Source organism: Gasterosteus aculeatus, chromosome X, assembly GCF_964276395.1.
Source record: "Gasterosteus aculeatus chromosome X, fGasAcu3.hap1.1, whole genome shotgun sequence".
Taxonomy (NCBI): Eukaryota; Metazoa; Chordata; class Actinopteri; order Perciformes; family Gasterosteidae; genus Gasterosteus; species Gasterosteus aculeatus.
In genome coordinates, this window is record NC_135698.1 from 10,915,048 (window position 1) to 10,928,145 (window position 13,098).

The following is a 13,098-nucleotide window of genomic DNA, read 5'->3' on the forward strand; positions in this document are numbered from 1 at the left end:
AATATTCCCCTTTATGAGGCCGTGTGATCAACTGGATGCTCATTTCCTCTTTTCAGTGGTGCTGGACGGGCGAGCTGGTGTCAGTGCTGCCCCCAGACTGGGAGGTGAGACGCGCTGGTGTTAACGTCTGTCTGGGGCCGCCGTGCCTCTGGCGTCTGTCTTGTCGTATCGAGGGTGAAAGAGATGAGGAAGGGTTATAGATGAAAGGACGTCTCGTTGATAAGCCAACACGTGTTGTTTTGCTTCGTGGGTAAAAGAGTCTAAATGAGTTTCTCGTATAAAAAGTTACCGCATGAAACCCACACAGTCAAAGTTAGAGGTGCCGAGGAGAATGTTCACAGGCTGGAAAGTAAACTGTCCCAGTCTGGAGGGGAGGGGGGGGGGGGGGGGAGCAGGTGGGTTTGGGGGGTTGGAGTCTTGTCGCTATTCCTGGAATGCTCACTTTGTCCCATCCAGACCGGGCATCGGTGGCGAGGACAGGAGCTTGGGAATGGTGGACACCCCCTCGGAGTTGGACTTTTTAAAGAGGGAACCAATGAGGGCGAAAGGGGGGCAGGTGTATGTCAGACTCTTGGGGAAATCGCAAAGTGGGCAAATAACTCTTTAGACAAACAAACCCACAGCATTAATGATGAGTCTGTCACTGGACTGGATGTTTTCGCCCCCCCCCCCCCCCTCCCTGTATACTGCGAGGGGAGAGCCACAGTCTTTCACTACTGTCCTTGTCATTTCTATCTGCAGTCATAGGACACTGCCTTGTTTTTCTACTTGAAACACATTAAAACAGCACCCGATACGTCCATTCCTACCAGGGGGACAGAAAAACATTTGCCCCGCCGGCTCCCCGGGCTTCCCCCTCGGATGTCAGCCTCAGATGAGGGTGAGAAGAATGACGCTCTGTACGGCCATTGCAAGAAGCCATTCATACAGCCAGTGAGAGGCTGTAGCAAGGAACCCATGGTGGCTGGAACAGAACCAGTACTGATCCAGTCCCTGCTGTCCCAACACCACACAACTCCAGTATTGATCTAATCTATGCCGGACAGGACAGCACCACTGAGACAAACATATCCACTGATTCAGCAACATCACTGCCGGGTCCAAAAAACGTGGACGACATAGGTTCAATTCAACCAGAAGGACAGGATTACGCTCAATGGATTCAGTCGACATCTGATGCGAAGGAACAGCGAGATACTCAACTCTCTTCAAGGCTGAATCAATACGGTCTGTCAGAAACAATATTGCTGTTATTGATTGAGGTCTACTGAGGCATCGCAGCGTCTCTAATGGAATGCAACCTGTGTTTACAGGACTGGTCTCTGGTTGACGAACATACTCAGTCAGTCCGTGCTGCTGTAAATGACTTTCCACTCTCCCCGTCGCCTACGCCGCGTTGAACAGGAGCCCTTATTATAGGCCATTGGCTGACTGGAGTCTGAGGAACAAACCAAAGAACCTGGCGGGTCTCACGTTGTTCACCTCAGACCTGCTCAGGCTCACTGGGGACGACTGCTGGAGGCCGGCATAGTGAAAGTGGCTTCTGTGCTTCATCTATGCCCAACCTCTCTGGCTTCACATGCCTGTGTGTGTGTGTGTGGGGCAAACAGCCGGCCGAGCCAAAGAGCGACCCAAAGAGAATGCTGTGTGCTTTGGAATTTATTCTCAGCCCACGTCTGATAGAAAAATGTACCAGTTCAGTGGCACTGAATAGCATTATTGGTTTATAGTATTATTGACGTAACATTTAAAAAAACGCAACACAGCTTATTCCTGCTGGTGATGTTTTTCTGTAAAAGACAGAGGATTAATAAGTGTGATTTATCCCAAATCTGTCTAGGAGTTTGTTATTCAGAATGAAAAAAAGTAAACACTGTCAGAAGGCCTAAAGTCACAGCTGTGCCCTTATCAAATTGGTCTCTCCTACACTCCATCCTCTTAGTTACCGTGGGAACTGACTGATAAGGCCTGACTCGTGCACATCATTTGGATCCACTTCATGGTGCAGCAAAAACGTATTTTCAACCTGGAGTAATTCCTTTCCTCCGACACATGAATCATAGTTTCCCTCTGCTTCCTATTTTTACAGCTGCTGCACCTCTAGATCTGCTCAAGCGCTTTGCTCCTCTGTGACTGAGACAGACAAGAAAACCTGAGTGTTCAAGACCAAGCTTCTCAACGTGATTCCTGCTTCCTCACACTAAACAACTACCTACGATCCCGTCTCGACCTCCAAATGCACGGAAGCAATCATGCCATTCGCGTGTGTGAGAGGCGAGCGTAATGATCCACATTGCACATGCATTTCAGAAAAATCTAATCTGAGAATGACTAATGAGTTACAGGCTCACTTTTTCTCATTGTGTCGACAATTGCCAGGGCTAGACGTAGAGAAAGGACACAAAAAAATGAGTCACTGAAGGCCAACGGACCGGTGGGGAGGACAAAAGATAATCGTTACTGAAATCAGAATAAATCAGTGACAAAGATGACGCAGTGAATGACGCAGTTTTGGGCTGTTTTGAACCGGAGCCTTCTGTTTATATTTTTCTCTGAATACGGTGATAATGATGTTTGGCATTTGTCACAACTTGTAAATTCACAATCAATGACACAAATGAAATAAATTCAGTGAAAGTACTACACAGTTTCTTGCAGCTTTCAGAGCTTATACTCACATCAATCACATGAAAACATTTTCATTTGCAGGGGCCGTGGTCGGGATAGCAACCTTGTTATTTATACGTCAACCTCTATGCGCAAAACATGTGCTAGTATAGCACCCAAGAGCAGCTCTGATGAATAAACCATTTGGCCAGGCTGCTGGGATCGGAAGCCGTGTCACAGTCCATTAAAGGGCTGAGGCAGAGGGACAAGCTAGGACCGTAACCCAGCACCTTTGACCTCTCAGCCAAGTATTGTGGTCCCAGTGATTTCTTCATGCAGCTACAGTAGAACAAACGCCGCTCTGGGCCGCATTTGGTCTGTTGCCCTTTTGCCCTCGTTTCAATTGGTCATGCCAGCATCGCGTGCCCAACCATTTGTCTTGGCAGAACTTGCGTCTCTGGGGCAGCAGGAAAGCCGTTAATCTGGGGGCTGTGGGTCTTTAGGGGCTTTGTGAGGAAGAAAAAACACTGTGATCTCTTTCAAGGATGCAATCAGATGTATGAGCCATAATTGGAAAAACCATAATAAATATTTGAATCAGTATGAATCTGTTCATATGTATTTTTATCCTATTTTCTGGTTCCGCTTCCATTTATCCATTTAAGCCTTCTTTTGCATGCAACCGCTGCATATCGCAGACATGACATAAGTGAAGGGTTGTAATAACATGTCCTCTTTATCTAACAGAAAAAGAATTTCAAGACGTTAACTTCTTTTTGTTTGAGCAAAAAAAGGCATTGAAAGTTCACGCACTGAAAACTATGTGGAGGAGTGCATGTATGCAACAGTTCCAGGAGAAGAATAACAAATGAACATATTCCCATCTGTGTGATGTTGTTTCTCTGAAGAGAAGCTTCGTCGTGTCCTCTAACCACCTCGCTATCGTGCATGCATACAGAGGAGTCAGGGGCAATTAAAATGAAAAATTAGGTCGTAAAGTCTTGAGAGGATTTGAAACATTGAAAGCTTCGGCGAGCTTAGCTAACGACGGCTAAAACACCTCTCTGTTCTCAGGTGGTTTAAAGAGTCAGGGGGGGAAAGAAATCTAGCATCTTACCCACAACATGCTGTCTTCTTATAAAGGAAATCATTTTAAGGCAAGATTGCGGAGCAACATTTCCTCAAAGCAGCAATGAGAACCACCAGAGAACGTAAGAGGACACTAGTGTGTGTGTGTGTGTGTGTGTGTGTGTGTTTGTGTGTGTAAGGGTGTAACTACAGAGGGATACAGTCCACACATCACCAGGTCTTGTGCACTTGGCTGCATCAAGAAGGAATTTATGAATGGCCTTTGGTCGATCAAGGGCTCAGCCAGTTCTCTGCTGTTTTCTTTTTCTCCTAGACTTCTACCGCTTGAATGACCTCAGTGATGCAATCTCTCCACAGATGGCCAGCTGATTCCATTGTTAAAAAATAAAAAAGTAATGGTGGACGGGGGGTTTAGCGCCCCTCGTTTGAGTAGGAAAAATGACATCACAGCAGTAAAAAGACTTAGACCTTTATAAGTTATGTGACTTCATTATATTGGTTTGATCTTGCTCTGGACTTCAAAGTCCATATGTTGTTAATTGCCTATGTCGGGTAATAGCACCTCTATGGTCGTGTACATGACAGCCAGCGCTTTGCCATTTTTGTCGCCCTGCTGAATATCCATAATTAACTGCTGCCAATGGCAGTGTGAGAGCGTGTGTGGGAACAAAGGGAACCGAGGCGGCCGTGAGGACAATCCTCTAACCTTTCTAAAACAAACAAGCTGAGAACTTGGGTCTCTAGGTCAGAATGAGGGTGCCGTGAGGTAAAAAACTAATTACCGTGGAATGAGCGCAGTGAAGCCACCTGGTCGAGACCGTCTTAGATTTGTTTTCCGAGCTGCTCAGAAATACAAAACCATGGGCGTGTGTGCGGCCCACAGGTCACTCCCCTTCGGCAGATGGATGTTAGTGAGTGAGGACAAAGGTTGTTTTAGTTTCCGAGGGAGACTCTCAACATCCCAGAGACCTCTAGTACTTTAAGAACCCGTTCCATTCTTTTCAAAACGCTTCTCATGTGTGAATCACAAAAATCCCATTCCCTACTGAAAACAAACCGAGTCCCCCCCCCCGTTACAAAATACGTTCCCGGGCGTGAGGGGGAAAAAGAACAGCGGAGCACCGTGACACACAGATGAGATGACACATCGGGCTGAGCTGCTTACAGAAGCTGAGACAGAGGAGCGTTCTTGAAGAACGGGTTGACTCTGTGACTCACGGCCTGTGAGGTGAAAAGGGCGATGCCACCAGGGCCTGTAAAAGGTCGCCTGTTATTCCATATTTCCAAGCTCTAGAAGCTTTTACTGCGGCAGCAAGACTCACAAAAGCGTTGGGGGTCAAATAGGTGTGTAATTGCATTGAGCTCTTCTGACCGACCGGTGAGGTGAGGGGGCCAACCGTCGACAACCTTTTGAGTTTAATCATCTCAACAAAAGAACTCATTCTCACCCCCTCAAAGACTCATCCGTCGCGCCACGTTTCCCCGGCTCTCTTTCTTTCTCTTTTCGCCGTTTTTTGCCTCCCACCTGTGCTCCATTTTTCCAACATGAATCCTCCATTCTCATCTTTTTGTCGGTTACTCTGCAGCACTTTGACGCTCTCTCTCACTCTTTGGAGACAGACGCTTTAACAAGCCCGCCCCAGTGGGCAGTCGGCAGAGACGGGAGGTTATTTTTAGATTGTACAGAGTGAAACGTTTTTCATCGTCCTTGTAAAGAGTCTCCCTCTTCCCTCTCTTTCGGTCTATAATAGAGTTTAGCATCTCTGAGGGGGATCATGTGTTGCCTCCCCCACACCCCCCCCCCCATCTTTCCACCAGACCCCCACCACCAACACACTCATCCTTTCCAAACGCTGACATGATTTGAGAGAAAGCCTGTGGGGGCTTTTCTCTTCAGTTCTTTTCAGTCTGCTCGAGTCCTCAGCTCACTGTCACAAATCAAGGAACCGGTGAAGAAGCCGACAGAAACTACTAACTACATCCCGAGTGCAGCCCTCCTCACATGACACACACACACACACACACACTGTTAAAATAGTTTTAAAAGAACAATTCACACTACTGCATTAGGTACAATTAGGCCTCACGCTTCATCCAGGAGTCAGGGAGGGCACGGGCGAGCCTACGTCATCGTTTTCCTTTCTTGGGCTGAAGTGTCCCTCCTGACTGGATACACACTCACACGCTCACACACTTCCTCCAACATGTGGCCCAGCTCGTCTCTGGCCTTCACTGGGGAGGTGAGAGAGGAGGGCGGGGGGGGACACGGCCCTCTGGGTTTTACTAGTCCTACTCTGGCTGACCCATTGCAGGGTCTAAAGTAGGAAACAGCTCCTGTTACCTAAAATATGATCCTGTTCCTTTGAAAATATTCTGTTTTTAGCATAGCAGCTTTTCTTTCTCCCTTTTTTTTTTTTTTTAAAGGAGGGAGCTCTGAAGGAGCGGCAATATTGCGTGGTATACGACCTGGCAGGGGCCGAGCAGGAAATCTTTCATTAAAACTCACTCAAGGGCAATCGTGAGTTGAAGCTCTGTGTTAGATATTGAATAATAAGTGACAGAGCAGCTCTGTTGAGAGCTTTCTAATGCCATTCATCACAGCTTGATCAATGGACCCTGGGAACTCAGTTGAAAACCAGCAGTCTAGAAAAATCCCAGATTGAGAAATACAGTTTAATACTGATTGTTTACAGTTGTCTGCAGCCCTGTGTACTCAGGAAGGTTTTTCTCCCATGAACTTTCGTGATATTGAAATAATAGAGTCAGAAAAAAAACATGGGGAGGGAAAGTGAGAAAGACAACCCCAAGGAGAAAACAAAGTGCAATCACAAAGCCCTCTGGTGGGTTACAGCACATAAAACCACTTCAAATTGCTCTTTCTCAAGCATACTTTATTGATGCTTTGGGAGCTGCAGTCAGAAAACAAGGACCACATTTGGGCTAATTGTCAATAACACGTAAAAAAAAATATCAATGTGGCATAATTTATTCAAAACATATGGCGAGCCAAAAAAGAAGCTGAAAGAAGCTGCTCTCCATCAGAAATATATATATATATATATACAACTGGTTTACTACGACCCTGCCACCCCTTGCTCATTCTTATCCTCGCCTTCATCTCACTCAATCATGGAAAACAAAATGTCGGCAATAATGAATAACTTATGTGAAATAGAATATCTGAGAGAAAGCATGTTATTTCATAAGCTGAATGCACACGAGTGCCTTCGGGGAATACGAAGAGTCCTGTGGCAGTCCTGGCTGCGGCCCAGTCTCTGGCTGTAGTTAGAAGGTAACTCGATAGTAATGCCTCCCCTCTTCACCGTCCTCTTTCCCCCTCGCCGAGCCGGGCCGTGCCGGGCCGGGACCATTCCAGTCAAAAGAGGGTACCTGGACCGCAGTGGCACTGTAGCATCTGAAAGAGCCACCAGGGTTTGAAAAGGACTTGGACGAGGTGGCTTTCCCTGCAGCATCGGTTGCCGGAGGCGTGTGAATTGAGGACAAGAGAGAGTTGTTCAGTAGCCGGGGGGCCATGAGATAACATCGGTGCCCTGTGCTGATAGCATGACAGTCCAGGGGATTCCCTAGATCCACTCTCAGGTGTACACCTGTGTTTACAAGACAACTAAGCTCCTTCAATATGTTTAAGCTTCTCAAATAAAAGCATCTCACAGAAAGAGGCATTTGAGAACCAGGCGATGATTTGCCTATTAGGCTTTCTATTGTGGAAAAACCTGAAAGCCTAAGGTTTCCTTTTTCAGACTTGGACCAGTAAAAGCCTTTCTGCTCCAGAGCTCCAGAGCGTTTATGTTGTTAACATACCTGGAGCTGTGCCTCCTTCAGAAAACAGTCTCATCCAGGAGAGTCTCTCGAAATCATAGGCAGAAGTATTCTTTCAGTGGATCTGGATCCAAATATAATGATGTGTAAAGTTGAGGACTCCTAGTGTCGTTATAAAACAAAATACTATTGATTATACATTTTTTAAATTGGCTTAAAAACTGAATTCTAAAATCCTGCAAGTTCAAAAAGTGCTTAACCACATGTATGCAAGTAATGCTGTAATACTCTGTAAATCGACAGGATTTCTGTCTGTTTTATGCCGGAAGGGGGACAAGCTATTTCTTAAATGTATTCATATACATATTTACCCTGCACAGCGATGGCATGATGACACTTTTGAAGGCATCTGGTCGATACAAAGCTTTCCAGGGTCAACATCCTTATGATAATGTTATTGGCATACGGTGATCTAACACTGTGTTAACATGCAGCAGGACAGCCTTCCAAGGGCTACATAAACACCACACAACCCAAAGCTGCACAAGCCCTCTGCACCTCACACTGATGAGGCCATTGTTGGCCTGCTGTGAGTGGATCACTCCTTTAATCTGTAAAAACAACCGCCTCCATGATACTCTCTGTGTATCTGTTGTATTTATTTGTAACATTAGCGTGGCTCACAGAGAGGAGCACTGTTAGTTCAGAGCAGCTGCACAAGCCCACTCACCAGATCAGGCTAAAGATGGGCGCTTTTGATCCTCCTTCTGGGCCAAAAAGGCAACAGCTGTCCTGGTCTCAAGCAGGACCTGGTGAGGTACACAACACACATGTCTCTAGTACCGGTTGTCATTTTCAAGCCTCAGCGGTTGTCCAGGAGCAAACCGATTGGCAGATGAAGCCACACTCCTTGAGTCCCCCACTGCTTGAACGTCTCCCATTAGCACGCACACACACACACACGCACATGGCTCACATAACAAATGCCTTTGCTCTCTTTAGCAGTTTAAGGACACATGTAATTACACAAATGAGATACACACTACTGTGCTAGGGGTGGGCACCAACATTCTCCTGTACCCCTGTAGTAAATTCAGTCAGGGGCACTGGAGAAGCTAATGGCCGCCCTCGGGGGCCCCGCTGTCTGTGCGCGTATGCCATCAGCTGATTGGGGGCGGAGGCACCAATCGCGTCAGGGCTGTCAACGTTAACCCCGGAAACCTCCAATCCGCAGGGGAATCTGGCATACCGAAAGGGTGGAGCAACTTATTCTCCACCACCACCACCACCAGTGTGTGGACTCCCAAAGGGGGAGGGGGACACGCATCCCGGCCCCTGTCGATACTACGGCTGGATGGAGTCCAAGCCCCAACAAATTGTTAAAAGTTCAGAAGTCTCAGAACTGACTGAAATACACACACAAACATACACAAACAAAGTCAGCAGTGTTGACAAAGAGGACCATTCTGTAAAGTCCAACAATTCAAGATTCATGTTTATGCAGTGTGATGCTATAAAACAGGATTGATACTGCTGTGGCAGGAAGCTAAACTTCCTCCAGCGCAATTTTTAAGGTTTATTGCTGTTGGATAGATATATTTCCTGATTCCTGCAAAAAGTGACTGAGTGGTAAATTGAATATGAATATGAATCTGATTTAGTTTTCTCTTTTCCTTTTACTTTGTATTTACATCTTTGCTAAATTTAAAAGAAACGGGAGGAAAAGAGTCTGATACAGACATGTAAATGCCGAAAAACTGGGCAGAGTAAAGGTTGACACTCCCGTCAAATGACAATGTTTAACTTTAATTTAGACTGAGGTTTGTCATTACTCCACCTCGTCACTTCACCCATGTAGATCTCCCATTTCTGGAGCAGAGCGACCCGGTTGAGCCTCATAAAAAGTGAGTGTGTCAACCTTTAAAAGCAAAAGCAGATTTTATGAATAAACCGCATCTTTTCAACATTGTGTGACTATATATCTTCAGTCCTTTAGCTCATGTTCCTCTTACAGCTCAAATACATGTCGATCCACTGTAGTGTGAAACCAAATCCTTTTTAAAGAGTTGCAGGTTCAAGCAGTAAATGTCCATTTCTGTGAGAATTAGTTTCTCAGTGTGTATGAATGTTAATTAACTGTTTGGGCGGTTACATACATACATACATACGTACATACATACAGGCACTTCTTCCTTAAAACAGGCCCTGTGAATGTTTGGCTGGTCCAGCTGTGTGGGCTTGAGGATGGGTGTGGGGTGTATACAATAGTGCGACTGATGGCACGGTGTGTAAACACAAAGTCATAAACACAAAGTCATGAACAGAATCTGGAGCAGGAGCACTGATCACCTAGATGTGTTTAACTTTTTGACCCTAAGACTGAACTGTTATGCTTTCCCACGGACCGTTACAACTGGAGGAAGAACTGGGTGCTGGATGTGTGTAAGTGTGTATATGAGACAGAACCATTGTTTACAAGAATTCAAAGTAAATATATATGTATATATATATATATATAAAAAAAATATCCAAAAGCTTATTTGTGTATCTGCCAATGCGGATGTTCAAACATGCGTGTGACCAAGTGTTTAATGCAGACCAAGTTGAGAGAAACCCACCAGAGACCAAAAAACATCTGCATTTATATAAAACTACTGTCAACTACTTTACAGAGTACAAGAGTTATATATGGGCTGCCAAAGGTGGGAAAACTCGTATCTGCATTGCCAACTTCTTTGGAGAGGAGCTCCTTAAATATCCTTTAAAATAACGCCTGAGAGAACGAAACGTTCGTTCTCTCAGGCGTTATGTTGAAGGCCTTCATACCACACAGGTGAGGCAAGCAATGCTTTTAAAAACATTCAAGACGCTGTTGTCATAGGTTGACAGTTTAACCTTCAAACCTGAAGGATCTATCATGGAAGGCCTTAGAGGGACAGACAGAGAGAGGAGGAGAGGGAGAGAAAGGGACGTTCAGAAGCAGGTAGTTGACTACGTCCTTCAAATGCTGCTTTCCCTTTCTCTGCGTTTATACGTGTGTGTGTGTGTGTGTGTGTGTGACTTTGTGTGCGCAACTGAAAGAAAATGTGATTATTGTCTGCGAACACTTCAAGTCATTCCAGCTTTCAACTCCTGAACTCTTGAAGGGCCGAGAGGCCTTCGTGAACTCGTTGAGCAAACAAAGAGGCAACAGTGAGGGATGAGGTTATGGCAAACATGCCCGTTTGAACCGGAAATATTCAGCAGGGTTACGGCTTATATCTGTTTGAACCAGGGACACTAGAGAGGACCTGGCAAATATATCTGTTTGAAGGCCAAACAGTGTTGAAGGCAGAGCTCCCATGGGGAATCTAACAGTGGAGCCTGATAGTCAGCTGCTACTGACTCTCCACTAGGAGGATGGTCTAAAGAGAGAATGCACAATAAGCTCAGACATTCAGGAACATCCCATCCCTATCACGCCGTACGAAGAAAACACGAATTATTCTTTTCTCCAATTCCAGTTTTGCAGATTACACTATTCACGCGTGCCCCACATACTGTGGAACAGAAATAAAACAATTCATTATCTCCCCATAAAGAAACACGTTTATTGGTTCATTTGACAGGATCTTCCTTTTATTCCATAGTATGGTATCAAGTTTCACATAAAACCCGGATTTAGTTTCCTCGTATGAGACGCAGACTAATCCAAATAACAGTGAATCTGAGTAAACCAGTAGGCGATGTAAGATAAAACAAAAGAAAACGCCATCTTTCTTGCTTTTGTGAAAAGTGGTGCCTCCTCTCTGAACCTTTTCAAAACGACATGTCAGTCAACACTTCAAATGAATGTGGTCATCTGTCCATGACACAAATTGCCGTGCCGTGGATGACAATCATCAGTAGTTCCAGACAGAGGCTTTGAAGCGGGACCACAGCGCACCCCTTTCCACCCAGTTCTCATGACTTTCCCTTTAAATAGAGCATGACATCAGACTCCGCACAGGTCTCCCGGCCTGAGCCCAAAACAAAATGTGTCCAAACAATGCCACATCTGGAGCGCAACGCAGGAGTGAGAGGGGAAGAGCAGGAATGTAGCAGAAAAGGGGTTGAGAAAGGGAAAGCGTTCCTAAAGCTGTTTAGCTCCAGGACCCTGGCCAAGGTGTCTGGGGATGTGCCTGAGCTATAATTTACTGGTGATTTCCTTTGCTTCCATTTCCCTGAAAGACCTGATGTCACCGCACAACCCAGAATGGGGCAGAATAAATACATTGTGTCTGTTTTTGTCTTCTTCGATCATAGCACATTAAAAAGTCCCAGCAATAAAGGCTGATATCAAACAACTCTCGTCAATGACTGTAACTCGTATCCCAACATCAACAATTAAGCGTCTACATCCGAAAGCGTTTGCAAAGAAATAGGGAGGGAAACAATCAATTTGTTCTTCCATTTGGCTCATTCCTCTGCCTTTCTGTGCAGATGCAAGAAGAGGCCTTCAGAAAGTCTTCTCCGGCAGCCTGTTCTTGTTGTCACTGTCAGAAGTAATCAGAGCTGCTGCGTCTGCATTCCCACAGCAGAAGGAGCAGAAGAGCAGGCGATTTTCTGCCTGGATAAAGTGTCTGCTAAACACGTGGTGCCCGATCCAACCGCTATTTGTCAGTAGACACACAACGTACCGCCTCCAACCTGGCTTGTACTTGGACTCATTGTCGACAATGCACAAAATGTACTCAACAACACACAAACAGGCAAATGCACTCAATAATGCTCATTGACAATGCAGTGAGTGGTGTGTGCACATATACCTGACCAGACCTGATAAAATGGGTCCTGTTTGAAGAGGAGGACACAGAGAGGCAAGTAAAAGAGAATTGGACGAGAAAAGAGCTGAAGTGATGAAACCAGAGGGGCTCTCCTCTCCCGCAAGTCATGTGTTATTCATCTCACTGCAGTAAATCTGCTCATCTTAAGAAAATTCAGCCTGCAGATATTATCCGCAGGCCTAATTCTTGGTGGGGGCAATAGGGGGCCAGTAAGAGTGTAACCAGCTGCAGCGGGCACCATAGAGGATGCAGGGAAAAGTCAGAGATGGACACAGCTCTGTAGAGCGAGTTAGAGCAGTTTAACAGTTCAGCTTCATAATATGAAATATAGGTGTTATAATCAATTCAAATTTGTCCCCACAGCTAATTCCACTGTCTGTTTTGACCGCCATCGCCCGAGCCCTCAATGTCTGGACCCCAAATGATGAACAGGTTATTTGTCCATTCAAACTACAGCCAACCATCATAGTGCAAGTCATGCATAATCAGAAAGAAAGCTGTGGATGTTTCCATCATCAGTCCTTTGATCCGTGATGCAGAAGTGGATAGGAGTGCAGCCCCTCCACCAACATACAAGACATGTGACTGCAACATCACCCTTAAACTGACAAAACTCACGCACACAGTATTAAACACTGTTAAAAGTTTGTGTAGATCTGTAACGATTGCAAATCTAGAATAAACACAGGTCTTCAATTGTGTACTGGAATTTAGCTATGATATTAACGTTTGGCTTCTTATTTGTTTATATGAAAAATATAAGCTTCACCACCAACTGTGAAGTCTTCAAAGTTTTAGTAACTGGGAGCAAATCTGG

General features: G+C 45.5%; 1 protein-coding gene and 1 long non-coding RNA gene across 3 annotated transcripts in view; one reads left to right on the forward strand and one right to left on the reverse strand.

The window, feature by feature from the left end:
• Positions 1 to 13,098, reverse strand: part of LOC120808720 (uncharacterized) — a 151,897-nt gene that overhangs the window by 23,122 nt on the left and 115,677 nt on the right. The window contains exon 7 of one of the 2 annotated variants that reach the window (XM_078082734.1): positions 8,207 to 8,285. The exons of the other annotated variant lie outside the window; for it this stretch is intronic. The gene's annotated coding sequence lies outside the window, so the exon portion shown is untranslated. The remainder of the gene's footprint in view (positions 1 to 8,206; positions 8,286 to 13,098) is intronic. 2 annotated transcript variants of the gene reach the window in all.
• LOC144383737 (uncharacterized) lies at positions 12 to 2,640 on the forward strand. Its single transcript, XR_013451150.1, has 2 exons — positions 12 to 104; positions 2,090 to 2,640. It is a non-coding gene; the product is annotated as an uncharacterized LOC144383737 (long non-coding RNA).